The following is a 12,277-nucleotide window of genomic DNA, read 5'->3' as shown; positions in this document are numbered from 1 at the left end:
AGTAAAAAAGTCACAGGAGGGTTTTGTCTGAGACACGACCGCATAGACGTAGGATTCCGTTAGTCTATCTGTTTATTTTGAATATGTTTGAATAATTAAACTCTTTTTTTTTATCCCATTTATTTATTGAATGGCTCATTAGCATTTTTTAGCTGTAACAGAGCCGAATTTTAATCGTGTACATGTCACATGGTTATCATATCTATAATTAGCACATTACACAGTTGCCATTCGCCAGTATTCCTTCTATACCATTACATATGGTACATTCACACAGTAGCCATTTAGGCGTAAGGGTATTCTTTCTGTTCTTCCATTATCCAGTTGGACCACCGGACAGCGGAGACAGTTGTTTGATCATTGTTGAGTTATTTATAGAACAGTAGCCCGATGTGTCTGGCAGAGTAGAGCAGTTGTATGGATGAATCGATCTTATTTCGACCGTGGATCGATCTCCATCGCTGATGATTGTTGCGTGGACGTAGCTATTCTGTAACAACACAAAGATGGTCAATGAGGGCCCTGAGTTTTGAACTCACGATCGATCGCTTACTAAGCGAACGCGCAACCAATGTGGCTACGGAGACCCCCGATTATTAAACTCTTTGATAATGATTTGGTGGTCCTGAAAAGGGCCGTTTTGTTTGGTTGTTGGGTATTGTTTGTTCACTTCACCAGTGTTTAAAACCGAGTGATGATGATAGAAGAATGATAATTAGTCGTTAGATAGTGCGTATCAGATAAAAGATGCCGAAGTGGAATGAGATATGATGAAAACCGCCCTCTGTGACTCTAGACGAGATGCCTCCTGTGTTATATATGGATGAAATAATGAAAAAAAAACTCATCACTGTAATATAATATAATTATCAATACCGAACACAATTATCAATTTTCCTCATCAGTAAAAACATATTACATCAATATAGAGAAAACATATTTGAAATGGGATAGGTAATTTTCTTTTATAATTTTTACTTTCTGAGTGTTTATTCAACCCAATGCGAATTTAAATTGGACTAACAACACCTAATACTATATGTAAAGTATATGGGAAATCACTTTTTCGAATATTTCTATACTTTTCCAACTTTTCTCACTGTATGAACTTTCCTTGGGTGAAAATGAACACAACTTAACAGCCTCAATCGAACGACAAGTTCTCGAGCGGGAACACACCTTGGTTTCTATTTAGGGAAATTGAAGTAAATCGTTTCATATATCAAGTCATTTTTAACACAAATGCTACCTTATACAATTTTACACTTACACTTGTGCTAAATTTTCCATAATACATGATCGGTCATTGATATGAAATTTCACGAAGCAACCAACATTAAAATTTCAAATTCACATTTTATTTGCTAGAATTAATCATCGTGTCACTCATCTCACTTGCAACATAAAATTGCCCGCAACTTGCATATATGTGCAATGCAGATTTCTCCCGGGCACCTTGGTTTAGATGTCTCTGTTAGGGAACACATTTCGGTGACAACAAAAGCTACCCCTACTTTCATGTATTTCCAATGCTGATTTCCCCCAGGCAGCTTGGTTTTGATGTCTTTGTTAGGGAACCGCCGCATGTGTCGTCAATTTCGACCAATCAGGTGTGGGCACTTCCGTTAGGATAGGGATTGAGATTTTTCAATTGTTCAGTAGTTAGTTTCATGACATATATTATTTTATTCAATATTAAAAATTGTTATGGAGTGCCGAAATCGATTGACGCAAAAAATTCATCAATACATCATTAAATGAGCAATATGCGTTTGAAATTGGACAATTTTCAAGATGTGCTCGATTTTCGATTTTCAATTTGTACCCCAATATGTTCCCGAAAGACGTAATCCTACGTCAAAACATTGAAAACCGTTTTTTTGGAAAATATTTGGCCAATTAGGTACAAAACAGTATATTGTATAGCAAGAAACTGTATCAAACTTTTAGGAAACATGAGTTTCCAAAGATATAACTGTAATTCTTCTTAACATGTCCGTTTGTGCACCAGTGGCCGAGTGGATAGCGTCTCACATTATCATACCGGGTGTTCGGGTTCGATTTCCGTTCTGGTCGGGGGATTTTTCGTCAATGAAATTTCCTTCGACTTGCACTGTGGTCACGCGTATTCAAGAGCTTGCCCCTCGGAATACATTCAAGGCGTGTTATTTGGCTTAAGAAATCTCAACTAAGTATTAATAAATGACGCTAGTTAATGCATACGTTGAAACGGCAAAAGTTCCACAGGGAACGTTAACGCCATTCAAGAAGAATATGTCCGTTTAACCCCCACGTGCCCTATTTTTCTTTTCAAAGATCGATATGCACGATAAGAACCGAAATGAAACCATCAGACGGTTGGTTTTGTCGCTGTTGAAATAAGACAGTAATCGAATCGAGTGAAATAAAAGGATACAAATGATATTGGGTCGGATTAACGATTATGGTCTGCTATAACAATAATAAAATGACACAAGTGTCGTTATAAGAAGATATAAATTAGCCATTTCATTCGTCCTTCGTTCATCCTAATCTTGTTCCATTTGCTGACGTGCATTGGAACAAATTATATGACTGAAAATGTAAACAATATCAAGATTGAGGCATAGAGGGCAACGAAGGAGAGTAATAAATGCGACGTCGAGACAAGACGGTTCCATCACGTGAAAGGTCATACCCACCGATTTCGTTGCTAAAAAACTAACTGGCTAGCTTTTAACCAATCTACTATTCTTTTAAACAACATGCACCCGAAATGATTCATTCTTTGTTGGATAATTCACTTTTTCCACGAGCAGAGTGCACTGCTGCCAAGCTTTCGTTTATGAAAAAAAAAATGTAAAAGTTCGCTATCATGTTAATCCTTGCCACGAGTGGTAATGGCGCCATAAACAACTGGGAATAAATGCACTGATTTCATGATTAGATATGAGCACTTGCCTCTTCATCCCTCATTTTACCGCACCACACAAAAAAAATTTATAATCTATAACCTTGGGAGCAGGAGTAAATTGAGTCGTCGTTCCGTTTCGGAACGATCGCATGCCCGCGCATTTGACGTTATCGTTCGATATTTGCTGATGAGTTCTGTCTTCCGTACGGAATGAGCGCGTGTGTTTGTGTCTGTGCAAGGAAAAATGGTAATTTCTTTTCCATGCTTCATGAAGTTTCCATCCAACCCAAGGCTCTTTATTACTTCCGCTCTGGTTCTCCCACTTCGCGCCCATTCAATCACATTAAGTGGTGCCACTCGATAAGCGTAACTTCCGCTCGCTCAAGACGTTTGCTTTTCTGGTTTTTGCTGTGTCTTTCCTGCGTGTACATAAGGCCAAAGCTATTATCAACCGTTTTTGTTTTATTTGCCTTTTTCATGTCGATTATTGAATAAACTCAACATTTTCCGCATTCGCCCTCGCTTGTTGTCTCCGTTCCATTTTCTCTCTCATCCTCTACTATTCGAATGGAAATCTTTTTCCGATGTTTTGGGTTCATTTTCCCCAAACGACGATAAACGATTTCTTGTGCATGCGAGTTGGCCATTCCGATCGGAAACCATTCCGGGAGCCATTTGCTTGTTTCTTCCTTAATCGCGTTGGGATGTTTTACGGAATGTATTTTTCACTGTCACAACCGCTACTGTTTCGTGAGTAGTTGTTAGTCATATTTTTTCTTATGATGACAAGGGATTGGTACTTAGAATCAAAATCTCATTCAATAGGAACACAATCTAATCCGGAACTTGTTTATACAGAAGTGAGTAAATGTATTTTAACAACTACTCAAAGATGAGTATATTCTCTTAAATTTCTAGAACCTAGCTTCTTAGCTATAATAAGATGCTATAGCAAAAGCTCATGTGCAAGTGATATGATTTACAAAATGTTTAAATTAATTAGGATCGTTACCGAGAAAATCTGTGTTTAGGAAACTCATTCCGGTCTGCATAAATGCATGCGAGTACAAAAGCACCCACACCTTGCATCTAGAAGCGTGATGAAACGATACAAAACGCCAGTTTCTATCAGGGGTTAGACATCAATCGAATATAGGTTACCCAAAATCAAAACCAATATGGCGTCATTTGTTTACCAACATATCATTTGCAAGGATTGGAATCGTTGAAATCACGGAGATAGTATGCTTTATTTCTAACTGCATGAGCGATTTTCATATTTCGGTTTCACATGGAGGTGTTCACATTTCACATGGAGTTTAAAGTTAGCCACTATTCGACTATATAACCGGACCGAGTTGTAAACAACAGTAATTGACAGAACCAAAATGTCAGTGAACCGCAGCAATATTGGGTACACTGGGTATGAGGGATTTGACGTTTCGGTCATACCCCTGGTTTCTATGCCGTCTGGTGGAGAGAGCTTGTGTATTTCTGCATTACACGCTGATATTGTTGTTGTTTCATGAGTTTCCAAGTGTTGATTGAAATGGTTACCATTGGGCTGTTATTGTGGAACAACGATGGTGATGGAACAATATATAGTCGCATGTGATCGTGTATATATCAACTGGAAAAAGACCACCGCGTCATAGCTATTGTTCTGGCCACATTGGTGTTGTTCCTGCCGCATCACTGTAGACTTTGGCCGATGAGGAAACGAACGGAGTGAGAAATGTCAAAAAGGAGAAAGAGGAAATTAAAAACAAACATTGACTATGGAGAAGAACAGCTGAGATTTAAAAAAAAGCGTTGGAAGATTATGAAAGAGGAAATTGTAGGAAGTTCAAGAAAGAATGTTGCTGAGAATTGATTTGGAAGAAGAGGCGTTTGCTAGTTCGCTAAGCTAAAATTTGAATCGGTCGCTAGAACGTCAGGTAGAGAAATAATTCAAATTATGAATAGAAATGAGATTAGAATATAATCTTTTTAGGAATTCACGGCACTGAATTGAAATTTGGAACAGAAGGGCAGGTTTTTTTTCGGAAGGCGAAAAAAACGAAAATTGAAATATTAAAATAACTGATGTATAAATCAAATAAAGTAAAAAATACATTTCCAGTTTGATCTGTTGTTTTCAAAACAGATTGCCAAAAAAACCTTTTCGTATCACTTGTCTGAACATCTATAACACCCAGAAATAAAGAAATACTCGCGATGCATGTTCGATGCATCGCCAGCTTGTGTATTACTCTCGCGAGGGAAGGAATGAATCATGTATCAACCATCTTCAGCTGATTCTACGGAATCACACCGCTGAAATTTTTTACTAAAGAATCATATCAAAAATTTGGATTCTACATTCTAAAATAGTTCTAGAACAACGTCCATAGTGATGAACGAGCGGATTGGATGGCACATTTCCGGAAGTTATTTTTGATTGGAATATATCATCTTTTGTGCCAACAAAAGATGCTTTACTGTTTTGTTTTCATTTGAAGAAAAGAGCAACAGAAAGCCATCGAATGTGATCCCTATGGAGATCGTACTCCATCAATTTCAGCCTGTGTTTACTGGTTTAGGCGGTTCAAGAAAAGACATTTTGACACAAGCAATCGTGTCCATGTTAGTCTCAAGAAGAACTTACCAAATGTTTGGGAGTGACTCAACAAGCCAATAAGATTGTGAACTGTCTTTTTGATGTCTCAACACAAATTTTCCATTGGGTTTTGGTCAGGTGGTTGCGCCGGCCTGTCCTTTTCTTCAATTTTATTGTCATGAAACTAACGGGTGAGTGACAAATAGCGGGACTAACTGAAAATACGTTTGGTATTTTTGTTTGTTAAATTCAATTCGACTCGACTCGATTGGCCACGCCTGGGGTACGATTGAGGGATTGTTTTCTTTATGTACAAACGGTATGTTATGGGCGGTCAATCAATCCAGAGTGGACTTTGCGTAATGGCACGAAGCTAGGTCCGACCAGAACACAATATACTCATACTTATGGTGTTTGTTTACAAAATCAATCATTTTGTGCAAACAGTTCATCGTGTAGACTTCCGTATAGACCGCCATACGTATTTCGGTCTAAATGCTCGCTTGTAACGTTTCATGCCCTCCGCCTTCAGGATGCTGACTACCGCACAGTGTAGCGACTCCCTACAAAGGCTGGCAAAGTGTCGTTAAATGCGAAAAAAACATGGTATTTACATAATTTCTGGAGGCTGAGGTCGTCTATAAAGCACGTGATCCATTTTTTCGGTTTTAATGGCACTCTCCCTCAGTAGTATTTTTTACACACTTTTTTAAAATTAATTTTTATATAGTTTTATGATCTTTGACCACAAGTAATCCCACTGGACATCCTCCCTATTGAAAAAGAGTAATTTATGAGCGACTCCTCAAATCAAACAAATTTTGCTGTGAAAATATAAAACTTTTTTCTTGGATTATAAATTAAAACAAAAAAGTTATTACAAAAAAAAAATACAAATCAAAACCATCATCATCTTCTTCTTCTTCATAATTGTCATCAGATACATCATACTCTTTTCCTGATTCAACAATTGTTTCTTCAATATATATATTATTTCACCTGAAAGTCTTTGGCAATTATTTTTTCTCTTTTTTAAAACAAGTGTGGTTATTCCTGAGATGGTGGTATAGCATATTCCTTAAGCCAGTCTACAAGGTCATTTTCAAATTGATCACGTTTCCGTTGTGATTGCTGAAATATTCTGTTGAATTGTTTCCAGAAAGTTGGGAATTGTGAGATTTAAGGACTTGAATATTATAGCAAGGAAGAAAAATATCACGAAACAGTTGACGCCAATTTAGTTTTTTGCCTGATGGTCAGCGATTCCCCACTGTACACCGTGCTCTGTGACGTGTCGAACATCTTGGTCAGATTCCTAATGTTGGCGCTGATCTCGTGCTTGGTGGTGCTTTTTTGTTCTAGGCCAGGGGTTCTCAAACTATTTTGGGCAAGAGACCCATTTTCCAGAATGGAGTCGTACCTCAGACCCCCATAGCCAAATTTCTTCGAAAACACTATCTTTAGTTTTTTTTCTTACTGAATAATTATTAATTTAAAAACATTGCAGTTAGTTAAATGAATAAACTTGACATTATTCTCTGATGGAGGCGATCTGGCGTAGTGGTAACATCCGTACCTCTCACGCAAAAGGTCACGAGCTCAATTCACACTCCCGACATTATTCCAAAAAATTGGAAGTAATGTGACAAACCAGCCAAAAGTGTTTAAAGTCACATATTCAACAAAATAAATAGACATAACATTTTGTAAATATCAAGTGTAATTAATAATTATTAATAAAAATTACTCACAAATTATAATAACATTCAAATCGCAAACCAATCTATCCGCAACTATTTACCAAAATATCAAAATAAAGGGTGTGTCACATCAAATTGCATCACGGAAAAAACGCTGTAGAAATTCGCCCAGTAGACCGATCCTTTTGAAATTTTTAGACAGTAAAATAAAAACTATTAAACAACTTTTGGCATTTTCTTTTTATTCATACTTCGAGCCCAAGCCCGTATGCTCGCACCTTCCTCTTTACCCCGTCCATAAGGTTCTGTACAACGTCAGGTTGTAGTTTTTTTTGAACAGAAATCCATTTTCTCTTGAAGTCCGCCTCCGATTTGACAACTTTTGGGTTCTTCCGGAGGGCCTGCTTCATAATCGCTCAATATTTCTCTATTGGGCGAAGCTCCGGCGCGTTGGGCGGGTTCATTTCCTTTGGCACGAAGGTGACCCCGTTGGCTTCGTACCACTCCAACACGTCCTTTGAATAGTGGCACGAAGCGAGATCCGGTCAGAAGATGGTCGGACCCTCGTGCTGCTTCAATAGTGGTAGTAAGCGCTTCTGTAGGCACTCCTTAAGGTAAACCTGCCCGTTTACCGTGCCGGTCATCACGAAGGGGGCGCTCCGCTTTCCGCTCCGATCTGCTCTTGCGGAAAGGGCGCTTGCCCTTTCCGCAAGAGCAGATCGCTTGCCACACCATGTACTTTTTGGCAAACTTGGATAGTTTCTGCTTGCGAATCTCCTCCGGAACGCTGAATTTGTCCTCTGCGGAGAAGAACAACAGGCCCGGCAGCTGACGAAAGTCCGCTTTGACGTAGGTTTCTTCGTCCATTACCAGGCAATGCGGCTTCGTCAGCATTTCGGTGTACAGCTTCCGGGCTCGCGTCTTCCCCACCATGTTTTGTCTTTCGTCGCGGTTAGGAGCCTTCTGAACCTTGTATGTACGCAGGCCCTCCCGCTGCTTGGTCCGCTGGACGAATGAACTTGACAAATTCAGCTTATTGGCGACATCCCGGACTGAACTTCTCGGATCACGTCTAAACTGCTTAACTACGCGCTTGTGATCTTTTTCACTGACGGAAGCCTTTATCGACAAAGTATTATGATGGGAAAACGAGAAGATATTTTTCAGAAATGTCCCACATCGCAGGATTCTGTGTTTCAATGTTGCGTTGTAACCAGAACTTATGCTAACTTTGGCTGTGCTCCTCATCTGTGCTGATGATATTCAACTTTTCTTGCATTATCACTATGGCATTTGAATTTGAAAAATTTGAAAATCCTAAAACATCTTAGTAAAATCTTTGTGTAATGCGTCCAAGTGAGTGACATATGATAATACAGCATGGTCTTGAAGTTTTTGTGATGATTTTTTGAAATGCGGAAACTGTGAATATTCTTTTCTGCTTAAATTTTGTTTTTAAAGTTTTGTCAGAAAGGCCGATATTATCGATATTGTTTCAATCGAGTTGAAATCGTCAACCTGCAACTGAAACACAAGTTCAAGAAAAAAAAATTGAAAATTTTGCTAAGAGCCTCAGGATAGTCAGCGAGCTCCAGCGTGTAGAAATAACCAGGTAAAGATTTCGTCATTTTTCTCATAAAACAGAGCAAACAATCGAGTGTTCAAAGAATTGCTTCGATGCGTTTTGATAGCACTTATAACATATAGTGAAGACTGATGCGATCAAGGATTCAGATGTTTTGCTACTAAATGCTGTCTGTCACGCAGTGAATGACCAGTACCTCACGCAGTCGTGAGCTGTAAAACCACTGTGACGACCAACCAAATCCAAATCAACGAATCCAAATCATTCTTCCATGGAATAGCTTTCTCGGTTTAAAAAAATGTTCCACGGCCTGAATGATCGATTCTCCTCTGGTATCAGTCTTCATTTATGTAGCAAAAATACCCCTTGTCACCATCCAATTAAAATCAATGTTCGCTAAAAAACTAATTTACAAAAATATCCTACGATCAAAAAAAAAAAAAGATCGAAAAGGAAAGATCGATTTTCGCGAATTTCTTAAGAACAAAGAATCGATCCAAAAAATCGGAATGGAAAATATTGATCTTCTGAATATAGATTCAAGATCGCCCAATCCTATTCGCGACCCATCTCAAGTTTCCTGAATTTTTTTTGATACGCCATGGACATAGGTAACCAAATATTTCGTAAATTCTTTTTCAATCACATTATTCTAGTTCACTTTATTTAGCTATGTAAATACGTTGTTATCTCTTGAATTGAATTAGAAGATGAGTATATTATCATTCCAGCTCCTGCGTATTTCAGAACGCAAATGAACTTGCAACCTAAGCACAAGCTCGTTTTACAGGCAAATATCAGGAGCATGTTTGGACGTGAATTTGATGATGACTTCCTTCGTGTTCAATATATATATATATGTTTAAAATACAGGTATATGTATATGTTTAAAATATGAGAGAAATTTAAAACGTGCTTGAAGGACTTGTATACTAAAACACATTGTCCCGAACGAACCAGTTCAAGTTTTTTTTACCGAATTTTTCATTTTGCACTTTTTGCACTTTTTTCTTTCCATCTTGCGCACGTTCATCGTTTTGTTAAGTTTTTAAAATGTACAGCATTCAGCATTTTGCTGCTGTTGTTCGTTCACCCAATCGACGTATGCCCGACGCATTCCATGGTCACCACGCTCTAATTTTTGTACCAGTTGGACTTTATATGGATGTAGGTGCAAGTCCAAATGCAAAATTCGCCACAATGATGTGTTTGACAAGCCCAATTGCTGAACACGCCGTGGAATCGAAACATTCGGGTCATCCTCCACACTGGCAGCAACAGCAGCAATATTTTCGGCCGAACGCACATTACGATGATGCACAGGTTTCACAATATCCGCTACGGATCCAGTTTGTTCGAATTTACGCACTACATTAGCGATTGTGTGCTCTGTAGGCCGTCCATGACGACCAAAATCCGTCCGTAATGCTCGAAAAACATTTGCCGGTTTTTCATCATTTTTATAGTATAATTTAACAAAATTAACACGTTGTGTGATGCTAAAACGATCCATATTGAAAAATGGCAGACATTCAACTAACGATATGACGCTTTGGTTGACAGCTATGTCAAACGGTTGTCAGCGCAGGGCTGTATACTTTCGGGAGCCCGAAATGGAAAACCCTGTATATTACACGTTAGTAGCCTTTTTGGCGTATAAGTATTCCTTCTGTTCTTTTGTTGTTCAGCAGACCGGGCTGTGGAGACTGGAAAACTCAGAAAGCTCATTAGAAACAGTTCAACAGATGAATTATTAGTATTTTTATTTATTACTGAGAATATGAAGAAAAATCTACAGTTGAGCGATAATAGAATTTCGAAACATCAATTTAAATCCAAAATACACACAAATGTTGATCCATTACTGAATAAACCATACACCATATGGGTTACTTTGTTTCATTCAAAATTGGACGATAATTCAAGTGAGTCTGCACTTAGCTCACTTATTTGTATTCAGTTTTAACCACTTTCCGTTTGCATATTCATAGATGCATTCGTTATAGCGCTTGCTGTGTCCCGGTCGCAGCAAGATTCACCTCCGTGGCATTTTTCACTTTTCCAATGAATCAATTGCACGCTATGGGAAAGTGTACACTCATCTTGACCTACAGCCTAAAATCCCGACAACACAATGCCATGTCAACGGGAAATGGTTCCCCGCCTTTGCTGCCAGCCTGCTGTTCGGCGGCTTGTAGACAGAATGCATCATTTTCTCACCAGCAGACATCGAGGCAAACACGAATGCACGCAGCAACCTCTGACCTTTACCGCGCTCAGCATGTGTCCATTACTAATTCGGTGAAAAGTCGAGAAAACGTTGCATTCCGGAGAAAGTGCCACCCGAGAGGAGCTGCCGAGTCAAGGCAGGAGATCTATCGCGAGTAAGTGCCTCTTTGTCACGCAACAGATACCAGAGGAAGGACATGAGCAACCGAAGCTCGGATCCGACTAACAGGTGTTCGACAACAAGTGCGACCAATTTGCCGTGTTTTGGCGCTTGTGAGTCTGGGAAGGCCAACCCGTCGATCCGCGAAGAGGTTAATTTCTCCAAAATGTGCAAAAGGTATATAAATATAAACACCGAGCAGCGCGGGCGATAATTATCTGAACGACTGTTGGCTTTCAGTGTCCCTCACGTTCAGGCCGATGGAGTTGAGCCAAGAATGCTTTCGTGTATCTCAATGAAAAATTTGCTCGCGATGTCAGATGGAGGAACAAATTGTGTATTTTGTTTTATGTAGAGTAAGTCAAAGACGTGGTTCGGTTCGAGTTTAAATTATTATTGCACAATTAGACCGGGGCGGAACCGAGCGCCAGCCGTCATTTTCGGGGCCTATTAATCACGGCTTCTTTCAACATTCCGCGTGAGATGCGTGCAGCATGGGACGGAGGCGTGTGGTAAATATTGCATGATTGAGATCCATCTGGCTTTATAGCGGTAGGATTAAAGCATCATCGGCTCGACGCTCGACGCTCGTCCGTGAGGTGGTAATTGATGCGGGAGGATGATGTGAGAATTTCTCGGAATCGTTTAACCGTCCTGCGAACGAGACTGACTCATTTCGCTTTTTCCTTGTGGCGACGATGATCCATTTCATCGTAATTGACGGCCAGAGCAATCGAAAGCGACGTGGAAAACGAATAAGCACATCAATCCATCTAGTGGCAGCGCACTAGCAAGGCTTCCATTGACTAATCGCCGCTGAATCATACTTTGTTTGGAGCGGGAAGGGAGAATCTTATACCTGCGAACTGGTAAATAAATATCGATCAATCATCGTGCGGTCAATGTAGAAGCAGTACGCAGGAAGGCGGAGAACAGAGGGGGAAAAAGGATTTTAATTGGACTCGTTGTTAATTTCTGTTCCTGAACTATCCACCCTGTCCGCTTACATCGGACAGCGACATTCGATTTCGTTTCCCACCCACCAACTATTGATTGGGAAGTTTCAATTCAGCCCAGGGAACAGACAGTAGTGGCACAAGTGAACTGACTG

The 12,277-nt window shown here is 39.5% G+C and overlaps 1 protein-coding gene across 10 annotated transcripts in view; it reads left to right on the top strand.

Moving 5' to 3' along the window:
- Positions 1–12,277, top strand: part of LOC129775605 (apoptosis-resistant E3 ubiquitin protein ligase 1) — a 125,450-nt gene that overhangs the window by 82,176 nt on the left and 30,997 nt on the right. The window lies entirely within an intron of this gene.

The sequence above is a fragment of the Toxorhynchites rutilus genome, chromosome 3, assembly GCF_029784135.1.
Source record: "Toxorhynchites rutilus septentrionalis strain SRP chromosome 3, ASM2978413v1, whole genome shotgun sequence".
Taxonomy (NCBI): Eukaryota; Metazoa; Arthropoda; class Insecta; order Diptera; family Culicidae; genus Toxorhynchites; species Toxorhynchites rutilus.
This window is presented reverse-complemented; position numbering and strand designations above follow the sequence as displayed.